Source organism: Manis javanica, chromosome X (assembly GCF_040802235.1).
Source record: "Manis javanica isolate MJ-LG chromosome X, MJ_LKY, whole genome shotgun sequence".
NCBI classification, from domain to species: domain Eukaryota; kingdom Metazoa; phylum Chordata; class Mammalia; order Pholidota; family Manidae; genus Manis; species Manis javanica.
Window position 1 is genome coordinate 120,150,150 of NC_133174.1, and position 25,039 is coordinate 120,175,188.

Below are 25,039 nucleotides of genomic sequence, written 5' to 3' on the forward strand. Positions count from 1 at the left end.
AGTTTGCCAGAATATTAACTTGAAACCTAGTTATTGTGCCAAATTTTTAATCACTGATTAATATCTAGATTTGTAGAAAGTGTTTTCTTTCCTTTTATTTATTCACCAAAATTTTCTGAGCACCTACTGTGTCAGGTACTTTGCTAGGCTCTGGTTGTACAACTGGAAAGAAGATAAACAAGGCTCTGCCCTCATGGCACTTCAATTTAGTGGGAAGAGAGACAGAAGATCAAAAGATAAACAAGTCATTTTAGGAAGGTTAATTTCAGCAAGCTGTAATGAAAAATAAGTAAATAGGATGTGTTACCATGATTTGGGAAGGCATCTGTGAAGGAAAAACAATTAAACTGAGATTTGAGGATAAGAATAAACCAGTTATTTAAAGATGTGAGAGAAGAGAATTTTAGGAATTAAAATGCATGACTGGAAGGAACTTTGTATATTCTTGCAACTTCAAGATCAGTAATACTTGAGTAAAAGGATACTGATACTCTTATTTCTTTAAATGTTTAATAGAATTTACTAGTGAAGCCATCTGGTCCTGGATTTTCTTTGTTGAGAGAATTTTTATTATTGATTTAACCTCTGTACTTCTATTCAGGTTTTCTATTTCTATTTTGTCAACTTAGTAGTTTGGTAATTTATTGCTATAAGTTTTTTCATAGTATTCATTTATAATCCTTTTTTATTTGTTTAGGATTTGTAATAATGTTACCCCTTGTAGTTCTGATTTTTATTATTTGGATTTCCTCTTTTTTACTTAGTGTAGGTAAATGTTTGTCAATTTTATTGATCTTTTAAACTGACTTTTGGTTTTATTAATTCTATCTTTTATTTTCTATTCTGTATTTCATGATCTCTGCTCTAACCTTTATTTCTTTCTTCTGCTAGCTTTGAGTTTAGTTTACTTTTCTTTTTCTAATTCTATAGTTAGATTATTGGCTTGAGAGATATCTTCTGTTTTAGTGTATGCATTTAGAGCTATGCATTTCCTTCTGAGCACTGCTTTCACTGCCTTCTATAACTTTTGGTATGCTGTGTTTCATTTTAGTTTGCATCAAAGTATTTTCTGCTTTCTCTTGTGGGTTTTTTTTCTGTAACCCTTTGGTTGTTTAAGAATGTGTTGATTAATGTCCACATATTTGTGAATTTTTCAGTTTTCCTTCTGTTATTGATTTCCAGAGCCATTCCATTGTGGTCAGAGAAGATACTTTGATGGTTGCTATCTTTTTAAATTTATTGAGACTTATTTTGTAGCCTAACATATGCTCTGCCCTGAATGATATTCCATGTACACTTGAGAAGGATACGTATCTGTTGTTGATGGGTAGAGTGTTCTGTATATCTCTTAGCTGTATTTGGTTTATACTGTGGTTTAAAATCCTGTTTCCTGTTGCTCTTCTGTCTAGATACCTTACCCATTATGTAAAGTAGAGTATTGAAGTTATAACTATTATTATAGAATGGTCTATTTCTCTCTTCAGTTCTATCACTGATTGTTTCATGTGTTTTGGGGCTCTTTTGTTTGTACATATGCCTGTAACTGATATATCTTTTTGATGAATTGCCCTGTTATCAGTATACAATGTTATTTTTTGTTTTTTGCAATAATTTTAAAGTCTATTTTGTCTGCTATTAATATAACCATTTAAGCTCTCTTTTGTTTACTGTTTGCACAAAATATATCTTTTTCCATTCTTTTACTTTCAATGTATTTGGGTCGTTGGATCTAAAGTGGATCTGTTATAGACAGCTTATAGATGAATCACTTTTTATACCCATAGTGTCAATCTGTCTTTTAATAGGTGAGTTTACTTACCCCATACATATAAACTGATTGATAAGGAAAGACAATTTTGGCTTAAAAATCTTTTCCTACTGCCATTTTTGCTATTTGTTTTCTAAATTGCTTATATCACTTTTTTCTTCATTTCCTCCAATACTGCCTTCTTTTGTGTTCATTTATTTTTTTTTGTACCATTTTGATTCCCTTGTTTCCTTTTCTGTGTGTATTTTAGTAACTTTTTATTGGTTACCCTAGGAATTACAATTAAGTAGGCAGTTGAGGATTCGGATCTGTAGGAAGTCAGGGCTGGAGAAATAAATTAGAGAATAATTGTGTATCAGTAGTGTTTAAAGTTGTGGGACTAGATCAAGTATATTAGGAAGAGAATATAGCCTGAGAAGAGTGGAAAATGCAGGACCAACCCCTGAGAACTTGAAAATCTAACCACCCTGTTGGTGGATAGGTTTATATTTATCCTTTAAGTCTTATGAATAAGGTGAGATAACTGCCATTTAGATATCTTAATTAGGTCTCATTTCTGAAGACACTAAGGTGAGAGCTGCTTTTCTGTTATCTGAATTTTAGAACAGGGTGAGTCTTATTTTTTAAGTTCTAAGGTTCTCTTTCAACTTCTTTCTTGCATATTACAATTCATTATTTACCAATTAATTTCAAAATTACTCCTTTTCTTTTGAGAGCTACCACTGACCTCAGTTTTCCCCCTGGATATCATTTCTGTCTAGAGAAAGTAACAAATTCTGTATTTGTATTTGATGATTCCTCAGATGGGGCTGATGAGGACAAAGACTTATGTTAATGAAGTCAAGGGCATGCATATAAACCACATACATGACATATGTGAGCCACATATGTCTTGTTCTTTGGCCATAGCTTGCATTCTTGACTTGACCAGCATTCTCTCCAAAGCATATCTTTAATCATGGGGTTCAAGAAGTGGGGATGATTCTTATAAGGAGCAACTCTACATTCACATTTTGTTGGGGAAAGGCCAGAATTGTTATCTTTATATCTAAACAATACTGTGTTCTGACCCCTAAAGCATAGCTCTCTGGAGGAGGCAGGTGGGTTATCAATAACCATGCCATGCCCACACTGAAAGTTTTCAAAATGTGTAATAATAGAAGTTAACTGAACATAGTTTACCACTTGCTTTTTGCCTGATGTCTAATTCCTGTTATTTGCTGTATGCAGCCTGTTTCATCCTTGCCTCCCCAAGCTGCTTGTCACCTGAAAAACATATCTCTCACTGTTTTACTCTTAATATCTGAGAATCAGAGCATTAGCAAGTTAATATTCTGAAATATACATTAGAAAAGGAGAAATGGGAAGGTGGGGGGCAGTGTTTGACAGTGGAGTAGAAGCATTTCCCAGCATGGTTGCAATATGACAAGTGATGTGGAAAACATGACCCCTAAAGTTTGAATGAGGCCCTTCAAGAAAACTTAGTTTTCCTAGGGCTATTCTCCCCATCCTGCCTTCTGTCTTTGCTTAATGTACAGAAGCTGGAAAACATTCACTTAACTATAAAATTAAGTTCCTAATCGCCTCACCATGGCAACCCCATCATTGCATAGACATATGCTGTATGTAGTCCTTCTGAGAACCCAAGTGTTTGTGAAAAGAGCCCACATAAGTCTTCTGTGGTGTTATAATAACCTTCACAGAGAAGCTCCCATGTTGATCTCAGGGTTAGAAGGAACTTAGGTTCCCAGTTTACTAGAGAAAGAGTGGTAAGTGAGTGAGCGAAGATACTCACGTCAGGGCTTCTTAGGCTGGATTTCACTGATGGTCTGTGGGGAGTCTGTGAACTTCCATAAACCACATGCAAAATTTGGTGTGTATGTGTATTTTTCTCCAGAGGAAAGACAGAGGAAGATTCATGCCATTCCTTAGGTTTTTAGAAAATTGCATAGCTGCCCTTGTCTTAATTAATCTATTAGGTAAATCCAGAGTTTGCTGTATCTAGTTTTTAAATTTCATTAAAATACTGTGAAAATAATGGGTTAAAATGAGATTTTTAAGGAAAAGAGAGGCATTCTCAAGTAGCATTAAAACATGTAACTTGCTCGCTACCCTCCCACTGGTAAATGGTAACTCCACCCCAACTCTTCTTAATTGCTAGTCCACAAAATCAACCATATTAAATGGCAGACTGGAAAAGGGTACTGTTGGAGGGACTCACTGCCATTGAGGGATTGGTGTGGCAATGACTCCAGACACAAATTATGAGGTAGAAAAGAAAAAGTGAATATTGCAGTGGTTCACTGCCAGGTACAATGCTACATATTTTCATAACCTAAATTTTCACATCCATTTTATGAGATAGATATTTGTCTCACCAATGGGTTACAGCACCAGGCAGGTTCACTATGGATTCAGTGTGACCAAAGAAAATGACAGCAAATGTTCTTGGGATGAAAGGGTTATACCCAACTTTATTTCCATGGTGGTAGGTCAATCACTAAAATCCCATCCACTCAGAGCGAGTCTGTATGCAGCAAGCCAGTCTCTGCCTCTGGGCCCCTCTGCCACACAGCCATCCTCTAGGTCTCTCTGTCCATACAGCTGTCCTCTGGGCCTCTCTGCCTGCACAGTCATCCCACATAGCCATCCTCTGGGCCTCTCTGCCTACACAGTCGTCCCACAAAGCCATCCTCTGGACCTCTGTCCTTGGCACTGCCACCACTCCAGCCTCTGCTCTGCTCTCCTGCAGCCTTGCAGCCATGCCACCATGTTGTGGACAGCACTGGGCAGAGCTCTTTATATAGAGTCAATAGCAGTATATTGCCCACATGTGTGTAGTGAGCTAACCAACCAGGGCCAGGTGAGAATCCTGGCTACAGGAACCTTCATTTTATCCACACTCCACCCCTCCAGGATTCTCTCCTTTCAATCTACGTGCCCTCAATCCTCTGCAATGGTCCCTGTGCGAGAAAGCTAGAGCATTGTAATGAAATTCTGTAACAACAGAGGCTATGACAATATATAAATAACAAAAATTACAACAAATTATTACAACCCTGAAACCTGAGGAGATCCATTGCCACTAAGTTGTCATCCTGGCTGTATTCAATTCAGTTCTACTCAATGTCATTCACCAAAAGGACAATGGGTGGGCCTTACAATACCCACCTTCTCCAGCCTCTCCAACAAAAAGTTTTACAGACACACAGGCCAATCATGTTGCTTTATCTCTGCATTCTGCTTCATCCTCAGCAGCTGGAACCGCTACTCCAGTCTCAACTGCCACAGCTCCAGTCATCTGATTTCTTTATGTTTGCTCCTGCCTTTTCAAACCAACCCATATCTGGGTCCTTGAGACCTTCACGGGGCCCTTTAAATTCTTCCTTTGAGAAGCTGACCGTATTTCCTTTTGTGCTTGAGTCTGAGGATAGAAGCAGAGTATGGAGAGCCCCACAACCTGAGGAGGGGGCTGCACCTCTCCTGAAAGAACCCATGGTTGCTGAGTCCTTCTGGCTGTCCACCAGCTTTCAACCAGTTGGGGTCTCAACCTAGGAGGGGCTGATGCCTCCAGCACTGGAAAGGCCTCCACCCCCACCTGTTTGTCAAACCTCTGCTCCTCCATTTCTGGAGCTGAGGGTTCCACTACATCCTTCTCTTGCCTCACGGCACCTGGCAGCCTGCGTGCTGCTGCTCCTCGTGCTGCTCCTTCTCTGGCCTCTTCCTTCACCTGCCCCCTGGAACCTGACAGCCTGCACTCCCATACTGCTTCTTCTCAGGCCACTCCTTGGGCCACTGCTCCTTTTTGTGGTGCTTCCCCTTGGGCCACAGCACTTCATAGTGATGCCATTTCTGTCAGCTTTCTCTTGGGGTGGACCCCAGTCCTCCACCCCTTCACAGTATACCACATGTCCACAGGGAGCACTTGAATGTCTCCCTGTCCATAAGTGCAGCCCGCTGAAACACTCCTTCCATGAGGGCAACCTGTTCTTTTTCCTTGGTCACCAATGAATTCTGCCAACTATGCCAACTGTTTTGCCAATGTGTTTCAGCCCCAGGCAAGTTCACTATGGATTCAGTGTGACCAAAGAAAATGACAGTGAAATGTTCTTGGGGTGAAAGTGTTATACCCAACTTTATTTCCATGGTGGCAGGTCAACCACTAAAATCCCATTCACTTAGTGCTAGTCTGCATACAGCAAGCCAGTCTCTGCCTCTAGGCCCCTCTGCCTGCACAGCTGTCATCTCTGTCTGCACAGCTGCCCTCTGTGCCTCTCTTCCTGCACAGTCATCCTGCACAGCCATCCACTGGGCCTCTGTCCTGCACAGTCATCCCGTTCAGCCATCCTCTGGGCCTCTGCCATTGGCACTGCCACCACTCCAGCCTCTGCTCTCCTGCAACCTTATAGCCATGCCACTGTGTCACACAGAGCACAAGCCAGAGCTCTTTATAAATAGAGTCAATATCAATATAATGCCCACAAGTGTGTAGTGAGCTAGCCAAACAGGACCAGTTAGGATCCTGGCCACAGGAACTATCATTTTATTCACAGTATTGCTTCCTAATTCTGTAAACTCAGAAGAGTGAAATGACTGGCTCAAGGTCTTTGTGAATAAAGTGAAGGTTCCTGTGGCCAGGATTCTCACCTGGCCCTGGTTGGCTAGCTCACTACACACATGTGGACAATACATTGCTATTGACTCTGTATAAAGAGCTCTGCCAGTGCTCTGGGTGATACAGTGGCATGGATGCAAGGCTGCTAAGCTGCAGGAGAGCAGAGGCTGGAGTGGTGGCAGTGCTGAGGGCAGAGACTGACATGGCTGCAGGGGCACAGAGACCTAAAGGTAGTGTCTTGCCAATGGGTTTCTATGCTATGGATTCTATGTTACCAAATAAGCTGACAGCAAAACATTCTTTGGGGTGAAAAGGTTTATGGCCTGGCTTGTTCTACTAGTCATAGGTCGAGCACTAGTGTCTCTGCCTCCACCCAGAGCACTGGGCCAAGCTCTCTATATAGAGCAATAATAGCTTATTGCCTAAAGGTGTGGAAGCGGTAGCCTAGCAACAGGCCAGTTACATCATCAGATGGTTTAAGTTCAGTGAGGATCCCAGCCATAGGAACCCCAACTTTTCCCTACACTCTACCCATCCAGGATTCTCTCCTTACAGTCTACACGTTTTCAATCTTCTGCAGTTGTCCCTGTTAGAGAAAGCTGGAGCACACTAACCAGATTTCACAATAGCAGCCAACGATAACAGCAAATTAGAGATAACAAAAATTAAGATACAGTAAGATTTTGATACAGGTAACAAAAATTATAATAATCCTCAAGCCAGAGGAGGTTCCTAATAACAAAAATTATAATAATCCTCAAGCCAGAGGAAGTTCTCAATCCACAAAACCTTACAGTGATAAGACACATGTTTTAATGACACCAACATAGGCAAATCTTTTCCATCAGGTAGGATGCATACAAGAGAGTAGTTCTGTGATAGGACTGTAGCAGGAAGGGGGTCCCTTGCACATCTAGTATACCATACTTTTACTCCTTTCCCTATGGGGGTTACTGAAGGGTCTATATATAGTGCTACTGGAGGTGCATGGACTGGCCATAAGGACAAAACTCCCTGGTAAGATGCTCCTACCTTCTGGCCTTTTGGGATATCCTACTGTGACTTTTTGGGGCCACTCTGTTCTTATTCCAGAAATACACAGGAGGACAGCTTCCAAGCCTTGGCCCCAAGGTGCCAGGAGAGCCAGCAATCATTGGTCCATGTGTCAGAAGGTCTAAGGCCACATCCACTCAATGAAGTCTCTAGGGTTCAGTGTACTTGGTGCTGGCAGCAAGATGTTATTCTGGTGGCTGACCCTCAGCTTCGGTGATTCTTCCATGGTTTGTACTTGCAGTTGCATAGGGGAAGCAGCCATATGTGTCAACATCTCTATGGTGCTCAGGGCTCCCTTTTGAGTTCTCTCATTCAAACGATGTAGCATGGTCCATAGGTGGACTGACCGTCCCCACAGACTGTTGGTATCTGACTTTAGTCTGGATTTTAACAAGCCATTGTGCTTCTCTATCATGCCTGCTTTGGTAGGATTGTATGGCACAAGAAACTTCCATTTGATTCCCAGCTGTCGCACTCTTTCTTGCAGTGTATATCCAGTAAAATGGGTGCCCTGATGACTCTCAATTACCTGTGGTCCGTCATAGGTGGCAAAGATATGCTCCAGGCCTATTTTGGTCATCTGCTGGTCTGTACAATGTGTAGGAAGAGCGACCAGAAGTCCAGTAGCTGTGTACATATAAGTCATGGCATACCGATAGCCTTCTGAGCCAGGTAGAGGCCCAATAGAGTCTATCTGCCACCTGACGAGGGTTATAGGCCCCTTAGCTATTGTCTGTATTGTTGTGGAACTCGGTGTAAGTCCCTTTTGGAGCACACAACACACTCCTGCCAGGTTCTACTAACTTCTTCAAAGGTCAAAGGCAGATGCACATGTCTCATCCCAGTCCCACCTGACACCCTTTTGTACGAACCAATTAAGGGCTTCAGAATTTGTGCCAAGTGCAGGATAAACACTCTCCTGTAGCCTAGAAGACCCAAAAACTCCTGTAGCAATGCTACAGTTGTAGGGGTAGGAAAGACCTGAACTTTATAACTGCTTCTGGTATAACTTTGGTCTTAATCTGATCAGACAACCCCCAAGAATTTGACAGACAAACCAGGTCCCTGAGCCTTGGTATGCAAGCTTTCTCTTGTAGATGTTGCAGCACTTTAGGTGCTGCACCTTCTAGATCTGAAAGAGAATCGGATGTGAGCATGACATCATCAATATAATGGTATAGCTGCACCATTGGTGGTTTCTCCAATGTAGCCAAGTCCTGGGCTACAAGTCCATGACAGATGGTGGGGCTGCGGAGGTATCCCTGTGGGAGGGCAGTTAAAGTCCACTGGCATCCTTCCCATGTGAAGGCAAACTGTTCCTGACTTTCCTGCTCAATGTCAATGGAAAATAAGGCATTATTAACAAGATCTACACATAATGCTATGTTCCTGGTTCATGGCTGAGGGTATCTATCAAGGCTACAATAGACAGCAGCATGCATAGGGAGTATGACCTAATTCAGTTCTCTGTAATCTACAGTCATATTCTGGGAACCATCTGACTTTTTTACTGGCCACACTGGGGAATTGAAAGGACTATGGGTGGGCTTTACAATGCCCACCTTTTCCAGGTCCTGGAGAGTTTCTCCAATCTCTTTATGCCCTCCAGGAAGTTTGTATTGTTTGGTATTAGTCACCCGCCAAGGCACAGACAAAGCTATGGGAGGGTGCCTAGAATGTCCCCTCAGAACTGCTTTTACCACATATACTCTCAGTCTGAACTCATCTCCAATGGTATGCAATCTCCAAAATATACTCAGAGATAGGAGATATATACCAGTATACTCTTTTGGGGGTAGACAACCAAAAGGACTTGGGGTTGTTTCACTCTGATAGCCTTAACCCCATATCCATCTATGATAGTGGGGGCCCTGGTGAACTGCTCAGGGTTACCATAAATCAGTGAACATTCAGCCCCTGTGTCCACCAGAGCCAGGAAATTTTGTATGATCACTGGGGACCAATGGATAGCTATTTCAACATGTGGCCTCCAGTACCCCCAGTCCCTCAGGGCATGTACCTTGACCTTCCCCTCAGTTGAACCATGTTCCTGAATCATCTTCCTGTGTGGGCTCAAGTGAGGTTGGCTCACTCTCCAGCAGGAAGTCTTGCAAACACACAGGCTGGACTTGTGGCTCTGTCTCTGACCTCTGCCTCTTTGGTCTTAATGGCTGGAACTACTGCTCTGGTTTCTGTTGTTGCCATAGCTCTAGTTAGATCCTATTTGACTTCCCATCTAATTTCCTTCCATCTGCTCCTGCCCATATTAAATTAACCCACATTTGGATCCTCGTAACCTATAAAACTCATGGGGCCCTTTAAATTCTTCTTGTGAGTAGAAGACCTTATATATTTCTGTGTTCTCATTGCTTCAGCCTCTCCTACATCTGCTACTGTACATGCCACCTCACTTATGGGCTGTCCTAAGTGCAGGGAAAGAATGGCCATGAGAGACCCAAGGAAGGAAGGATGTGGGAGCCGTTTGAAGCAGAATATTTCTCATCCCAGTAATGAAAGTCTCTTCATCTGAGCCATAATTCTCTGGACTATAGATGGCATTTCTTATACCCAGCTCTCGTAACACCTGTTGGAGCTCAGCATATGTCTGCCATCTAACAGGAGAGGATGGTAGATCACCCAGATTGGGCCACACAGCATGAAGTGCAGGGAGTGACTCCCTGGAGTCTAATGTGCATTTTGTAATCACTGCCTTCAGGCATGCTGCACTGTCAGGGAAACCAACTTTCCCATCTCTGATTCTGACAAAATAATTCCATCCACCCCTAAGTCCCACAGATGCAGAAGCCAAGCTGATATTGAATCTGAGGGCTTCTGCCTAAACTAGGAGGCCAAATCCACCAGCTCAGCCTGAGTATAGGGGCAGAGCATAGAGTGCTCTACAACCTGAGGAGGGGGCTGCTCCTCTCCTTGGGGAACTTTCAGCTGCTGAGTCTTTATTTTCCTTACAACCAGTGGGTGTGCTTTCAATACAGGAGGGGTGAGTGCCTCTGGCACCACCCCTTCATTCTTCCCCAGCTCCTCCATTTCTGGGGCTGATGGCACCTTTCTCTCTCCTCCGAGTGCCTCCTCTGCTACAACCTTTACCTTTTCTATTGTGCCTTGCAGCAGTGCTACCTCAGTCTTCAGCAGCTCTCTTACCTTCACCTCAATACTTCAAGCTGACTTTATCATGCCACCTCCCCCTTTGCTTCCCTTAGGAGTTTGGCTTTTTCTTTGATGGCCTTTTCCTACTTCAGAGCACCTGGCAACGCTGCTGTCTCTTTCTGTAAAGAATCTTTTATCTCTTCAACAGCACCTCACTGCTGGTGCTCTTGTGCTGCCTCCTCTTGCATCAATGCCATTTCCTTCTTCAGAGAATTCACAGAAGTTTGCAGCTCATATTCTTGTGCCGGCATTTCTTGGGATTTTTTTTCAGGAGCTTGTCCTTTTCTTCTGTAGACTTTTTAAATACTGTGAGAAGCAGCCAACCCACAGTCCCCGCTGCCTCATGGGCACTCTGTCTCTCAAACGACCTATTTACTATACCAAGGGCTACCCCTACTGCCTCAGGTATCATGTCCACTTGCCTCCTGTCCAGGGGTGGGGCCCAGTCCTCTAGGAGGCAAGCCACCTCAGACCACACACCCATTGGTGGAAAATCCACTGTCTCCCCATTCACAGGGGCAGCCCGCTGAAGCACCCCTCCCGTAAGGGCAGCTTGTCTTTTTCCTTTGTCAACAATGAACCCTGCTGACTTCACCAATTGTCTTACCAATAGGTTTCAGCCCTGGGCAAGTTCACTATGGATTCGATGTGACCAAAGAAATTGTCAGCCAAATGTTTATGGAGGTGAAAGGATTTATTACCCGGCTTGTTCTCCCGGCAGTAGGTTAAGCACTAGTGTCTCTGCCTCTTCCCAGAGCATTGGGCTGAGTGCTCCATGTAGTGTAATAATAGCTTATTGCCTAAAGGTGTGGAAGTGGTAGCCTAGCAACAGGCCAGTTACATCATCAGGTGGTTTAAGTTCAGTGAGGATCCTGGCCATAGGAACTCCAACTTCCCCACAGGCAGAGACTGGCTTGCTACATGCAGACTTGCTTTGAGTGGATGGGATTCTAGTGATTGACCTGTGACCATGGGAATAAAGTTGGGTATAAACCCTTTCACAGAAACTTTCCACTGTCATTTCTTTGGTCTCATGGAACCCATAATGAACTTGCCTGGGACTGAAACTCATTGGCAAGACAGTCTTATAGTCAGTAAAGTGTCAGAGCTGCCACTGAATACTTGTATTTCTATCATTGCGCAGCATCCTATGAGTCTCTAGAACCAGGGGTAGGGAAACCATCCCAAGGAGTGTTTGAGCCAGATTCTGGTCTTTGAGTCTAACAAGTAATTCACTTCTATATCTTAAAAGAGAGGTGGGCAGTCTGTTCTTCAGGATGACTAAGTGGCGCCAGCAAGTGGTAGTCCTATTGCTCAGAAGTCCACTGTTCTGTTCCCTTTAGAGGTTCTAAATCTTTATTCCTTTTGCATGTTCTCTAAATAACACTGGCATTAGCCCACACTGATACCACCTCCTCAGGATTTTGAAGTGCTGTACAAACAGTTAAGAGAGAGCATTATAGAGAGCCATATGAAAGGACTGGAATTTGTCTGGTGAACAAAAATTTTGCAATCATAACACCTTTTACTCCCACGGCAAGCAGAACTTTTTCTTTGTGAAGGAAGCAAGCGAACATTTCATTTTCAGAATGATGCTCTTTAAAGAGACAGTGCCAGCAGTTTAGCTCTTGATTTACTTCTCTTTGCATTTAATGCCATCAGAGGAGAAAAGCAGACTTCCAGATGCATATTCTTCAAGGCACTGAAAGTAGAATTTGTATTCCTGTTACTGGAGTAGATCCATGTGGGCTTTACTGACAAGCTAATAAGCATAGTATTTCAAAGTGTGGTCCACAGCATCCCTGACATTGCAATCACCTGAGTGTTCATATAAACTGCAGATTCCTGGACCCCACCCTATACCTAGAGACTCATAATTTCTTGGGGTGGGGGTGATGAATGGGGCCCAGGAATATGCATTTTTGCCACCAATCTGAAGAGTCTCATGCAACACCAAAGTCTGAAAATCACTGCAATGGAAGTAAACCCCATAACAATCTGAGTTAATTTTTGCTATAATGTTATTTTAGCTGAAATGAATCCAGTAACTGCATTCCTTGAAAGAAAGCCAAATTAAAGGCAGCTCTTCTGCAGTGAATTCAAACATGAGAAAGAGCTGAAAAATTTGTGAGTAGGAGCTGTTGGAGATGAAAATTTTTTCCCCTACCCCCTCTTAGTTCTCTGGCTGGCCTAATAATCAGATTAGCATGGGACAGATTAACAGGAGGAAAACAAACGTAATTACATACATATGGGGCCCTGCAAAGACACGAGACACAAGGACAAGCTCGGTGTAGGGATGTTGGGGTTCCTATGACCAGGATCTTCACTGAACTTAAACCACCTGATGATGTAGCTGGCCTGTTCCTAGGCTACCGCTTCCACACCTTTAGGCAATAAGCCATTATTGTGCTATATAGAGAGCTTGGCCCAGTGCTCTAGGAAGAAGTAGAGACGTTAGTGGTCAACCTACCACTGGAGAACAAGCTGGATAATAAACCCTTTTACCCCAAAGAACGTTTTGCTATCAATTTCTTTGGTCACATTGAATTCATAGAGAACTTACCCAGGGCTGAAACCCATTGACAAGACAATTGGCAAAAGTCAGCAGGGTTCATTGTTGACCAAGGAAAAAGACAAGCTGCCCTTATGTGAGGAGTGCTTCAGTAGGCTGCCCCTGTGAATGGGGAGACAGTGCATTTCCCCCAGTGGGTATGTGGTCTGAGGTGGCTTGCCTCCTAGAGGACTGGGCCCCACCCCAGGACTGGAGGCAAGTGGAGGTGACACCTGAGGCAGTAGGGGTGGCCCTTGGCATAGTAAGCAGATTCTTTGAGAAGCAGAGGAGAGCCCCTGAGACAGCGGGGACTGTGGGTTGGCTGCTTCTCACAGTATTAAAAAAGTTTACAGAGGAGACCCAAGAAATGGCGGCATGAGAATGCAAGGTGCAAACTTCTGTGGAATCCCTGAGGAGTGAAATGGCATTGATGCAAGAGGCAGCATGAGAATGGGAGCTGCAAACCTCTGTTAATTCCCTGAGGGAAATGGCATTGATGCGAGAAGAGATGGCATGAGAATGTGAGCTTCACACTTCTATGGATTCCCTGAAGAAAGAGATGGCATTGATACAAGAGCACTGGCAGCAAGGTGCCATCGGAGATGAGACAGCAGTGCCGCCAGGTGTTCTGAAGGAGGAAGAAGCCATCAAGGAAAAAGACAAACTCCGGAAGGAAGCACAGGTGGAGGTGGTAAGAGAATGTCAGCTGCAAAGCATTGAGCTGAAGGTAAGAGACCTTCTTAAGACTGAGGTATCATTGCTGTGAGGCACAGTAGAAAAGGTCAAGGTATCTGCCCTGAGAGACCAGGGGGACCGGAGGTCACATGTTGAGATTGCTATCCATTGGTCCCCAGTGAACATACAACATGCCCTGGCTCTGGTGGACACTGGCGCTGAACGTTCACTGATTCATGGTAACCCTGAGTGGTTTCCTGGGACCCCCACTATCATAGATGGATACAAGGGTAAGGCTATCAGAGTGAAAAAAGCCCAAATCCCTTTGGGAATAGGGCGTCTACCCCCAAAGGAGTATACTGTGTATATATCTCCTATCCCTGAGAATATTCTGGGGATTGATATCCTGCAGGGTCTATGGTTGCAGACCACTGCAGGTGAGTTCAGATTGAGAGTACATGTGGTGAAGGCAGTTCTGAGGGGACATGCTAGGCACCCACCCATAGCTTTGTGCCTCGGTGGGTGACTAATACCAAATAATACAAACTGCCTGGAGGGCATAAAGGGATTGGAGAAACTCTCCAGGACCTGGAAAAGGTGGGCATTGTAAAGCCCACCCATAGTCCTTTCAATTCCCCAGTGTGGCCTGTAAAAAGTCAGATGGTTACATGATATACCATGTAACAGGTCGTTTGCCACTGATATCCCCAGGAAATGATGAAGCAGATAAACGGGCCCAGATACATTGGTTAGAAGGAAAGCCTGACTTTTGTTGCATGCAGGGCAAAAGACAATGTGGGCTGTAGCCCATCCATGGGGCTTGCCTTTGACCTTCAAAGAAGTTAGTAGAGCCCGGCAGGAGTGTGTCGTATGCTCCAAAAGGGACTAACACAGAGTTCCACAACAACATGGGACAATAGCTAAGGGACCTATACCCCTCATCAGGTGGCAGATAGACTATATTGGGCCCCTACCTAGGTCAGAAGGATATCAGTATGTGATGACTTGTGTGGACACAGCTAATGAACTTCTGGTTGCTTTTCCTACCCATTGTGCAGACCAGCAGATGACCAAAAGAGGCCTGGAGCAACTCTTTGCTGTCTATGGCCGACCACAGGTAATTGAGAGTGAGCAGGGCACCCATTTTACTGGATATACACTGCAAGAAAGAGTGCGACAGCTGGGAATCAAATCGAAGTTTCTTGTGCCATACAATCCTACCAAAGCAGGCATGATAGAGAGGCACAATGGTTTTTTAAAATCCAGACTAAAGTCAGATACCAATAGTCTTCAGGGATGGTCAGTCCACCTATGGACTGTGCTATGGCATTTGAATGAGTGACCCCAAAATGGAGCCCTGAGCCCTGTAGACATGTTAACACACATGGCTGCCTCCCCTATACAATTGCAAGTACAAACCAAGGAAGAATCACTGACACTGAGGTTTGGCCACCAGAATAATATCTTGCTGCCAGCACCAACTGCACTGAACCCCAAAGACTCCATTGAGTGGATGTAGCCTTGGACCTTTCAACACATGGACCAATGATGGCTGGCTCTCCTGGCAGCTTGGGGACAAGCCTGGAAGCTGTTCTCCTGTGTATTTCTGGAATAACAGCAGAGTAGCCACCAAAGATCACAGTAGTTTATCCTGAAAGGCCAGAAGGTAAGAGCATCTTACTGGGGAGTTTTATCATTATGACCAGTGCATGCACCTCCAGTAGTACTATATGTAGACCCCTCAGTGACCCCCATGGGGAAAGGAGTAAAAGTATGGTATACTAGACCTGGAAGGGACCCCCTTCCTGCTACAGTCCTATCACAGGACCACTCTCTTGCATGCATCCTACCTGATGGAAAAGATTTGCCTATGTTGGTGTCATTAAAACATGTGTTTTATTGCCCCTAAAGTGTTTGTGGATTGGAAACTTCCTCTGGCTTGAGGATTATTATAATTTTTGTTATTATCTCTAAGTTGCTGTTATCCTCTGTTGCTATTATGGAATCCGGTCACAGTGCTCCAGCTTTTTTGCACAGGGACCATTGTGGAAGATGGAAAGTGTGTAGATTGTAAGGCGAGAATCCTGGAGGGGTGGAGTGTGGGGAAGTTGGGGTTCCTATGGCCAGGATCTTCACTGAACTTAAACCACCTGATGATGTAACTGGCCTGTTGCTAGGCTACCACTTCCACACCTTTAGGCAATAAGCCATTATTGTGCTATATAGAGAGCTTGGCCCTCTGCTCTGAGTGGAGGCAGAGACACTAGTGCTTGACCTACTGCTGGAGAACAAGCTGGGTAATAAACTCTTTCACCCCAAAGAACGTTCTGCTGTCAATTTCTTTGGTCACATTGAATCCATAGTGAACTGGCCCGGGACTGAAACCCATTGGCAAGACACCTGGCAGTTGCTTATATGCCATCTTGAGGTAAGGAATGGGATAGGGGTCTGGGGGCTTCAAAGAGGAGGAGGGTGATTCACAGGATAAGGGAATTCACAGTGTAATGGGCAGAACAGGTTTCCCCCAAATATGGCAACAGCATGTGAGATTCTAGGCCAGTAATTCACTGTGAGTGAGTGAGATGGCATGAGCCATTGCAATGGGAAATTGAGGAGTAAACTACAGCAAAGTCCCTCTTATTTGATATGATCAGGACTAGGGTTAGCTAATCAAAAAATGAATTACATTAGGAATCTTAAAGAAGGTACATATCTAGATATTTCATGTTAACTTAAGACATTCATTTAAGAGCTTTTCTACTATTTATTCTTGTCTTGCCAGTGGGTTTCAGCCCTGGGCAAGTTCACTGTGGATTCAGTGTGACCAAAAGTATGACAGCAAAACGTTCTTGGGGTGAAAGGGTTAGACCCAACTTCATTTCCACAGTGGCAGGTCAATCACTGAAATCTCAACCACTCAGAGTGAGTCTGCATGCAGCAAGCTGGTCTCTGCCTCTGGGCCTGCCTTCCTGCACTACTGTCCTTGGCACTGCCACCACTGCTCTGCTCTCCTGCAGCCTTGCAGCCATGCCACCACATCACCCAGAGCACTGGGCAGAGCTCTTTATATAGAGTCATTAACAACGTATTGCCCACACATGTGTAGTGAGCTAGCCAACCAAGGCCAGGTGAGAATCCTGGCCACAGGAACCTTCATTTTATCCACAACTCCACAGCTGGAATTACTCATTTGATGTTTCAGTCAAGAATGAAAAAGCCTTTTCTTTTTTTTAACCCCCAATGCAGTGGCAAACTTCTGTGGGGAGTTTTAGATGAGTCTAGCTAGGCAAAGTGTTCTACCCTGTTTTTATTACTTCCCCCCGGGGTGGGAGCCAAGTATCAATGGAGAAATCTAATTTCAAATTCCCTTGCCATTTTTGGAACACAAAGGGACAAATTTCTCCCTAGTTTATCTGTGGAGCCACACATATTTAAAAGAATAAGCAAACCAGCAAGTAAACAAGCAATGTTTCCAAATTGAGGGGATAGAACCAGGAAACCACCAGATGTTACACATTTTTCCTTAATGAAGCTGTGTAACTTGACGGGCAGAGCTCAGTGACTGGGTCTACCTTCTTAAAAACAGTATTCATGACTCATTAGTACCCTCTGGTCTTGGGACAAGAACATTTGGATTTCTCATAAAACAGAACTTGAACTCATGTCTGTCTGACTCCAGAATCCAGGGAGCCTGGATTGAAGATCTCACCCTGGAGGAATTGAATATGTATGATTATTGAGGGGAGATCACTGGGTAAGAATTCAACCTAGGTGTATTAAATTTCATCCCTTTACTTCTTCTAATCAGGCCTTGACTTCCCATTTTTGAGATATTTCTTCCAAGGCAGAATTAGAAATAGTACCAGGAAGGTAAATTTTAATTTAAAATTTTTATCAAAGCAATATGTAATTATAATTTAAAAACTCAACTAGGACACTATAAGGCACATACATGAATGTAGCAGTCCTCCTACCTGCCTTAATCACTCCTGATTTGTGTTCTTCAGAGATATTTCTTCTGTTATCTTCATATTTTAAAATGTTTCATATTTAAAATTTTTTAGCGTTATCTTTTGCTAAAACTTTTAGCATTATCTATTGATTTCATACTATTTAATATGAAGCTTTAGTTCTCAAACTCTCCCTCTCCCCACACACGTCTTTTCCTCCTGTTCCCCTAATATACGGCTAAATCGGCATTTAGTATTTACATTATAGCTATACAAATATTGTGAAAAGCCAGCTGAACTTTGTACTAGGTTATGATTTTCTTTCTGTTGTGGTCTGAATGTTTGTATCCCCCTAAAATTCTTATGTTGAAATCCTAACCCTGAAAGGTGATGATACGAGAATGTGTGATCTTTGAGAAGGGGTAAAGGTCATGAGGTTGGAGCCCTCATGAATGGTATTAACGCACTTGTAAAAGAGACCCTGCAGAACTCCCTAGTCCCTTCTGTCACGAGGTACGTGAGGTACAAGTATGCAACAAAGAAGAGGAGCCTCATCCAAACTTGCTGATAGCCTGGTCTCACACTTGTAGCCTTCAGGAGTGTGAGAAATACATTTCTGTGGGCTATGAGCTACCCAATGTGTGGTATTTTATTATAGCAGCCTGTACGGACTAAAATACTTCCTTGCACATTCTGTTTTTCTTTGGAATTAAAAATGGGCTTATCTTTGGCTTAGTTTTATATGTAACTATTTATCCCACTGGAGTTGTAAGCTATTCTTAGTATAGGAGTTCATTTGTCACTTGTAATTTTTCTTGGACACATCCCTCCTAAGCCCCCATTTTTTCATGGAGACATCCCTCCTGAGGATGGGGAACTAGTTGCTTTTTAGTACTGTGTACAGCTGTCATCCCGGAGTTTCCCTTCACTCTCATAAACTTTATTTCTCTGTTGCAATGGTTCTGTTTTGTGGATCCCATGGTGCCATCTTTTTTGGTTTACTACTTCTTTCTGGTGGAGCTCATCCTTTATTTTTTTTTTTGACCTTATATGTCTCAAATGTCTTTAGCCTATTCATATTTGATTGATATGAAGTATAGCATTCAAGGTAAAAAATCATTTTCCCTCAGAACTTTTAAGATATTCACCCTCTTTTACCTTCTAGTGTTGCTGTCAAGAAGCTCAGCATTATTCTCTTTTGCATCCATCGTGTTTCACATTCTTTCTCTCTGGCAGGTTTTAAAATCTCTCCATTCTGGGTATTCTGAAGTTTCATGATGATGTGACTTGTTGTATGTTGTATTAAGCATTGTGCATCCTCTTAGACCTGTGAAAGCATGACCCTTAAATGTAGAAATTTTCTTGAGTTCTTTCTTTTAATCTCCCTCGCTTTATTTCTCCCCCTCCCTGAAAGTACTGTTAGTTGAATGTCCTGCACTGATTCTATATTTCATTATTTGTCTCCTACTGTCTATCTCTTTGTCTTTTTGTTCAAATTTTTAGGAAACATTTTTCAACTTTATTCTAACCCATAATTATTTTCAAGTTTTATCTCATATATATATGTATATACCTCATATGTATATACATACACATATATTTACACATACAGGTACACATATATTTAATTTCTAAGACCTCTTATTCTCTGAATTTTCCTTTTTTACAGTATCCTCTTGTTTCACAGATGGAATATCTTAACTCTCTACAGATAGTAACTGTATTTCTAAAAAATGTTTCCTTCTGCTTTCTGTATTATCTGTTTCCTGCAGTGTTCTGTTTGTTTGTTTTGATCTCTGTGTTTCATGTTAGAAGCTGTCCTCAAATGTGTAGTGGCTCATGCCTATATATTCATATTTAAGAGCAAGACATTTAAAGCAAATTGGGAAGCACTTCTGACGCTGGAATAACTGATACAGACTTGCCTTCCTGCCACAAACAACTAGAAAACTGAACAAAATATATGAAATGGCTGTTCTTTAGATTTCGAACTACAGGCAGTACAGGTCTGTGATCTCTGAAAAAAGCAGAAACAGACAAGGGAATTTCTATGATCATTGCTGCTTTCTGCCTTGAGGCAGTTTCCAGACCTCAGCACAGGGAAAGATGGAAGTCTTACTGAGTTGAGCAGCAAGAGACTATAGTCTGGGGAGTCTGAGGCAGCTGGAATTTGTAGTGCAGGATACCTTGAAATTGATCATTATTGGAAAATGTATACCTTGGCAATCAGCAAACAAATTGGGTTTTGTTTGTTTGTACCAATGCCCCCAAAGTGTATGTTGGTAAACATCTACCAGCATATCCCTTGTCCTTAAGTACACTTCGACTCAGAGAAATGGGGCAGAACAGAGTCCAGAAATGAACCTACACATATATGTTCAGTCAACTTTTGACAAAACTGCCAAAGTCATTGATTGGGAAAAGGATAGCCATTGCAGCAAATGGTACCAGAATGGCTGGATAGCCATAGGGAAACAAAATGAATGTTGTCCATTACCTCATACCATACATAAAACCTACTTCAAATTGATTAATAGAACTAAACATTAAAGAAAAAGAAAACTGTAACATTTCTAAAAGAATCTATGGGAGGAAATCTTTGCAGCCTTACACTGAACATGAAAGGAAGAAGAAACTTTGTCAAGAAGAAAATTGGAAGGTAAGTCATAGGCAGGGAAAAAATACTTATGACACATATATCTGATGAAGGACTTTTATCCATAATAAATGAAGGACTCTTACATCTCAGTGAGACAAACAATACTATGTAAATGGAGAAAAAAAAGATTTAAACAGACACTTTATAAAAGAAGATATGAATAGCCAATAAGTACATTGAAAGATGTTTAACATCATTAGTCAACAGAAAGAAGTAAATCAAAAACAATGAGATACCACTGTATATCCACTAGCATGGCTAAAATTTAAATCACTGACAATCCCAGGTTTGGGGGAGGACATGGAACCACTGGGACTCTACACATTGCTGGGGTTGTGTAAAACAGTACAGCTACTTTCTACAATAGTTGGTCTTTTTTTTTTTACAAAGGTCAGCATACTCTTACTACATTATCCAGCATTCTGGCCTTCTGCATACTTGTACATTCCAAATACAGTGAAACATGTGTCTACAAAATAAGTTACATGAATGTTCATAGCAGCTTTATTTATTATAGTTCCAAACCAGAAACCAACCAAAATGTGTATCAGTTTTAAATGGAAAAAAGTGTGGTATATTAATACAATGAAATACTACTCCATAATAGAAGGAATAACATGACACATGCAACATGATTTAATTTCAAGACATAACATTAAGCAAAAGAAACCAGATACCAACGAATACATATTGTATGATTCCATTCAGAGGAAATACTGTAATAAGCAAAACCAATCTATAATAACAGAAAATAGATCAGTGGTTGTCTGACGCCAGTGATGGGGTAGGGATTGACTACAAAAGGGCTAGAGAGAACTTTTTTTGTATGGAAACGTTCTGTATCTTCATTGTGGTATATACTAGTGTACATGTTTGCTGAAACTCATTTAATTGTACACATGAGTGAGTGCATTTTACTCTGAGTTACAATCCAATAAAATGGACTTTAAAAGGAAGCAATACTGATTGGAAGTTAGTTATGAATAAGTGGGGTTTTCTTTTTGTGGACCTCATTGTTGGGTGACAAGCTATTTTTTTCACTAGGGGTCCATGTCAGCAGGTGTTTCCAAAACAATGTAACTGTTTGTAGAAACAACTTCTTTGTGCAATAATGTATTATTGCTTTACATAAATTCTAATTATATTTTGTAATAACAATTATATGCCCAGGTGGTATACAACAGATTCAGGCACTGAAATAATTGACTCTTAATCATAGAATTCAACTGGTGCATATTTAAAGTGTGAATGAGTCCGATAATATAGTCTCTGTGCTATGAGCATTTAGCATTCCGAAAGCATTAGTATGCTTTACAGAGGGGAATGACAGTTTCACATAACCTCCTTAGTCAATTAAGTTGAAGTTGGTTAAGAGAGCTAAAAAAAAAATCTAGCCAGCCATGGAGCAGTCTGCGACAGGCGAATCCAGCAGGAGATTGGTTTTGTGAGTTTTTTGTCACCAGGTTGGAGATCCAGAGAAAGGTTTTTGTCTTGTGATAGGTGATGGTGTTGGGAAAATATAATTAAACATAAAATCTCCCGCCAATCCAGTAAAACTTCTCCACAAAATGTAGAAAATAATGTAACAGTATTATTATTGAATAAACATTAAACCAGATTGTGATGTACATCACAGGCTATCCCCTCAAAAGATTGTAAAGACAAAAAAGAAATCTCACCCACTTTATATAGTGAGGCAGATAATCCATTATGTACATGTTAGTTGTTTTTAGCCAAAGAAAAAATAAAATTTCTCATCTTTTTGACAAGCAGGAAGTTATATCTTGGAGCTAAATGTCCAGACAGGGAAACAGGGCCCCACCTTTCTTGATGTTTACTTTTCCAAGACCTGGCTCCTTGGCCCCCAAGAAGGACATTCCTGGGATGCAAAACTGGCAACAAACTTATTTACCACTTACAAAGATTTACATACATCTCAAAGAGGCAGAGCTAGCATTTATAATCTCAAGTTTTCCGAAGGAAATGTTACAAAAATGGCGGGGGAGGAGTTGGAAAAGTTCTTTCCTTTCTGCATTAGGGAAATGATAAATTCTTCAGATTTGTATTGAACTTATAATTTCCCCTTTCTGTTACTATTTTCTAGTAAAACTACAGTTTTCTAATTACCTACATTGAAATTTCTACTTTTCTCTAGCAGCAGTCTAAATATCCAAGTCCATAGTAAAATGTACAACAAAGCAATTATCAGAATTATAATAGGATTTTAAAAATTAGTATAATATTTGCCTTGGGGAAAATTTTTTAAGTATGTCATACCAGTGGCGAATGACTAAACCAGGTTCTTGGTTAACAGTGCACAAAAGTTCTCCCTTGTCATGCACTAGTTTTACAAACTGATGTAATGTCTTTGTGCCTACCAATAATTAAATACTTGAGTATTTGTAGTTTTTTATGATATTCAATCCAATCTAAGCCTAAGGAGTCGTTTAACACTGCAGCCTGAGAATGTAAAATTTTAACTGAGTTTTTCTTAAGACCCAATAAGTTTCACCTGAGTTCTCATCAGTCATTTAAGTAATGTTACATTTATAGGATAAACTAGGCCCTGCAGTAATTATTTCATCTTCCCAAATAATTTCTCCCAGATGTAAAACAAAGACACCCCTGGCCTTTATTCAGTACCAGAGTCACATTATGAGGTACCCATGAAGGACACAGACTGAACTTTGTTGGGGGTGAATAATTTTCCCTCTACTATTCTAGCTTCTTGGCTAAGAGCCCTCTATAATAAAAGACAGATTAACAGGAGAAAAATGAACACAAGTTTAATAACACGTATACCTCCTATACACATGGGAGATACCCAGGAAAACGGAGTAACTTTCCAAAATGGCCCAAGTTATCACGTTGCATTACCACCTCCACCTAAAGGCAAAAGATGTTGGGAGGTGGGCAGTTATGGAAGGTTATCAGGCAAAGCACAGTTTCTATGAAGATTTAAATCATTGCCTTCTCCACAGATAAGAGTTTCTGGAGATGTAATCTTCCTCTTTTTGGTACAGAGAAAGAGGCACCCTTATAAATGTAGATTTTCCTTATAAATGGAAATGTTTCTTATAAAAGGGTAACTTCTACTAGGCTTTCAGACCTTTTCCTCTACCTGCTTGTCCTCAAAAATAACCCACTAAAGATAATCCTTATGCCAAAGAGGCTGATTTTGGGGTGGCAAATTCTGTTCCCTTTTAACTTCTAGTATTTAGTGTATATGGCTCTCATCATTTTAAGTCTTGAGGACAAATCCAATCCACCAGCCATTTTTCATTTCTGTCCAAATCAGTAGTTATCCATGAATATTTAATTAACTATTATAACAGACATGTTTATCCTTCTATACTAGGACTGAAAAAAACTTGTATCACAAAGTGATTAATAGTGACATTAGGCCTGTCTTCTGTAGTTTCTTTCCATAAATACCAGATTTCTGTTCTCCTATTAATCAGATGCTTTTTTATAGCACCCTTCCAGTCAAACTAGTTACCAAAACATTTTTTGTGTGTCAAATTTGGGGTTTGAGTATCTGGATGCATATTAATTACTTTTACCTAGATGTTATAAAAAATGAGTAATGGTCCTATTTGTATTCTGCCATTAATCAGATTGTTGGATTTATAAGTATAGGCTGTGTCCATAATGGTAATACAATTTAGAGTTGATTAGAAACGTGTGACTTTAGGAACCACTGCTGGGAGTACAGGGAAAAAAAGTGGTGTAACAAATAACGTTTTTTTCCTAATAAAATATGAGTCTTACAGTAACTGAAATAACTACCATGCATAAGACAAGACTGAAAATAGTAATAATTCATTAGAATACTTCCTTTCAGTTGAGTTTAGTACCACTGTTGATACTGGGGTTCTTGTTCATGGAGTCGGAGAATGAACTTCGCAAACGCTCAAGGTAGGCAAGCAGGAAAGAGGCTTTTTAATCACAGAGTTTGGGTGGGAGCTTCCCTATACATTGTTGCATTGTTTCAACCGCAGGTACCCTGTCTTTGTTCTTTCCCGAGGCCCTTGTCCTGTTCCAACTAGACAGGGTTACTCCTTGTCCTTCCCCTGTCTCACTATCAGTCACCCTGGAAAGTTTAAATTTCAAATCCTTTGTGGGAACAACAATCCAGTCCTCCTGAGGAGCTGGCTTCATATGGGAAGCGTGCATTTACCTGGGTTTTCCTTTGTTTTGTTGAGCAGCACTTGAAGCGGCTCCTCTGGTGGCTGCATATCTTTCCTCCAAAATACTTTTATGTAAACTCAATTGCCCAGTTTGATTGGGGTGGCAGACTTCTTCCAGTAGGTCCCTCCAGGCCCTTCTGACTTTATGTCACAGGGTTTCTAGGTTAGACATAAGCCATTTTAAGTATTGAACATGATTTTGAAAGGATTCAGTTAAAACAGGCAGAGGAAGTGCTTTCAGATCCAAAATCACAGTCCTGCCAAACTTAAGTTCAAGGAGGAATAGCATTATTGTTTGCAAGAGTCACTCTTAAATTTTAACAAAGCTAGTGGTAACTCTCTAGGCTATTTTCACCCAGTCGATTGCTGAATTTCGGCCAATGAGATTGTTAAGAGTTTGAGTCACCATT

The 25,039-nt window shown here is 41.6% G+C and overlaps 1 pseudogene; it reads right to left on the minus strand.

Moving 5' to 3' along the window:
• LOC108410317 (uncharacterized) overlaps positions 1–25,039 on the minus strand; it is a 54,403-nt pseudogene that overhangs the window by 22,812 nt on the left and 6,552 nt on the right.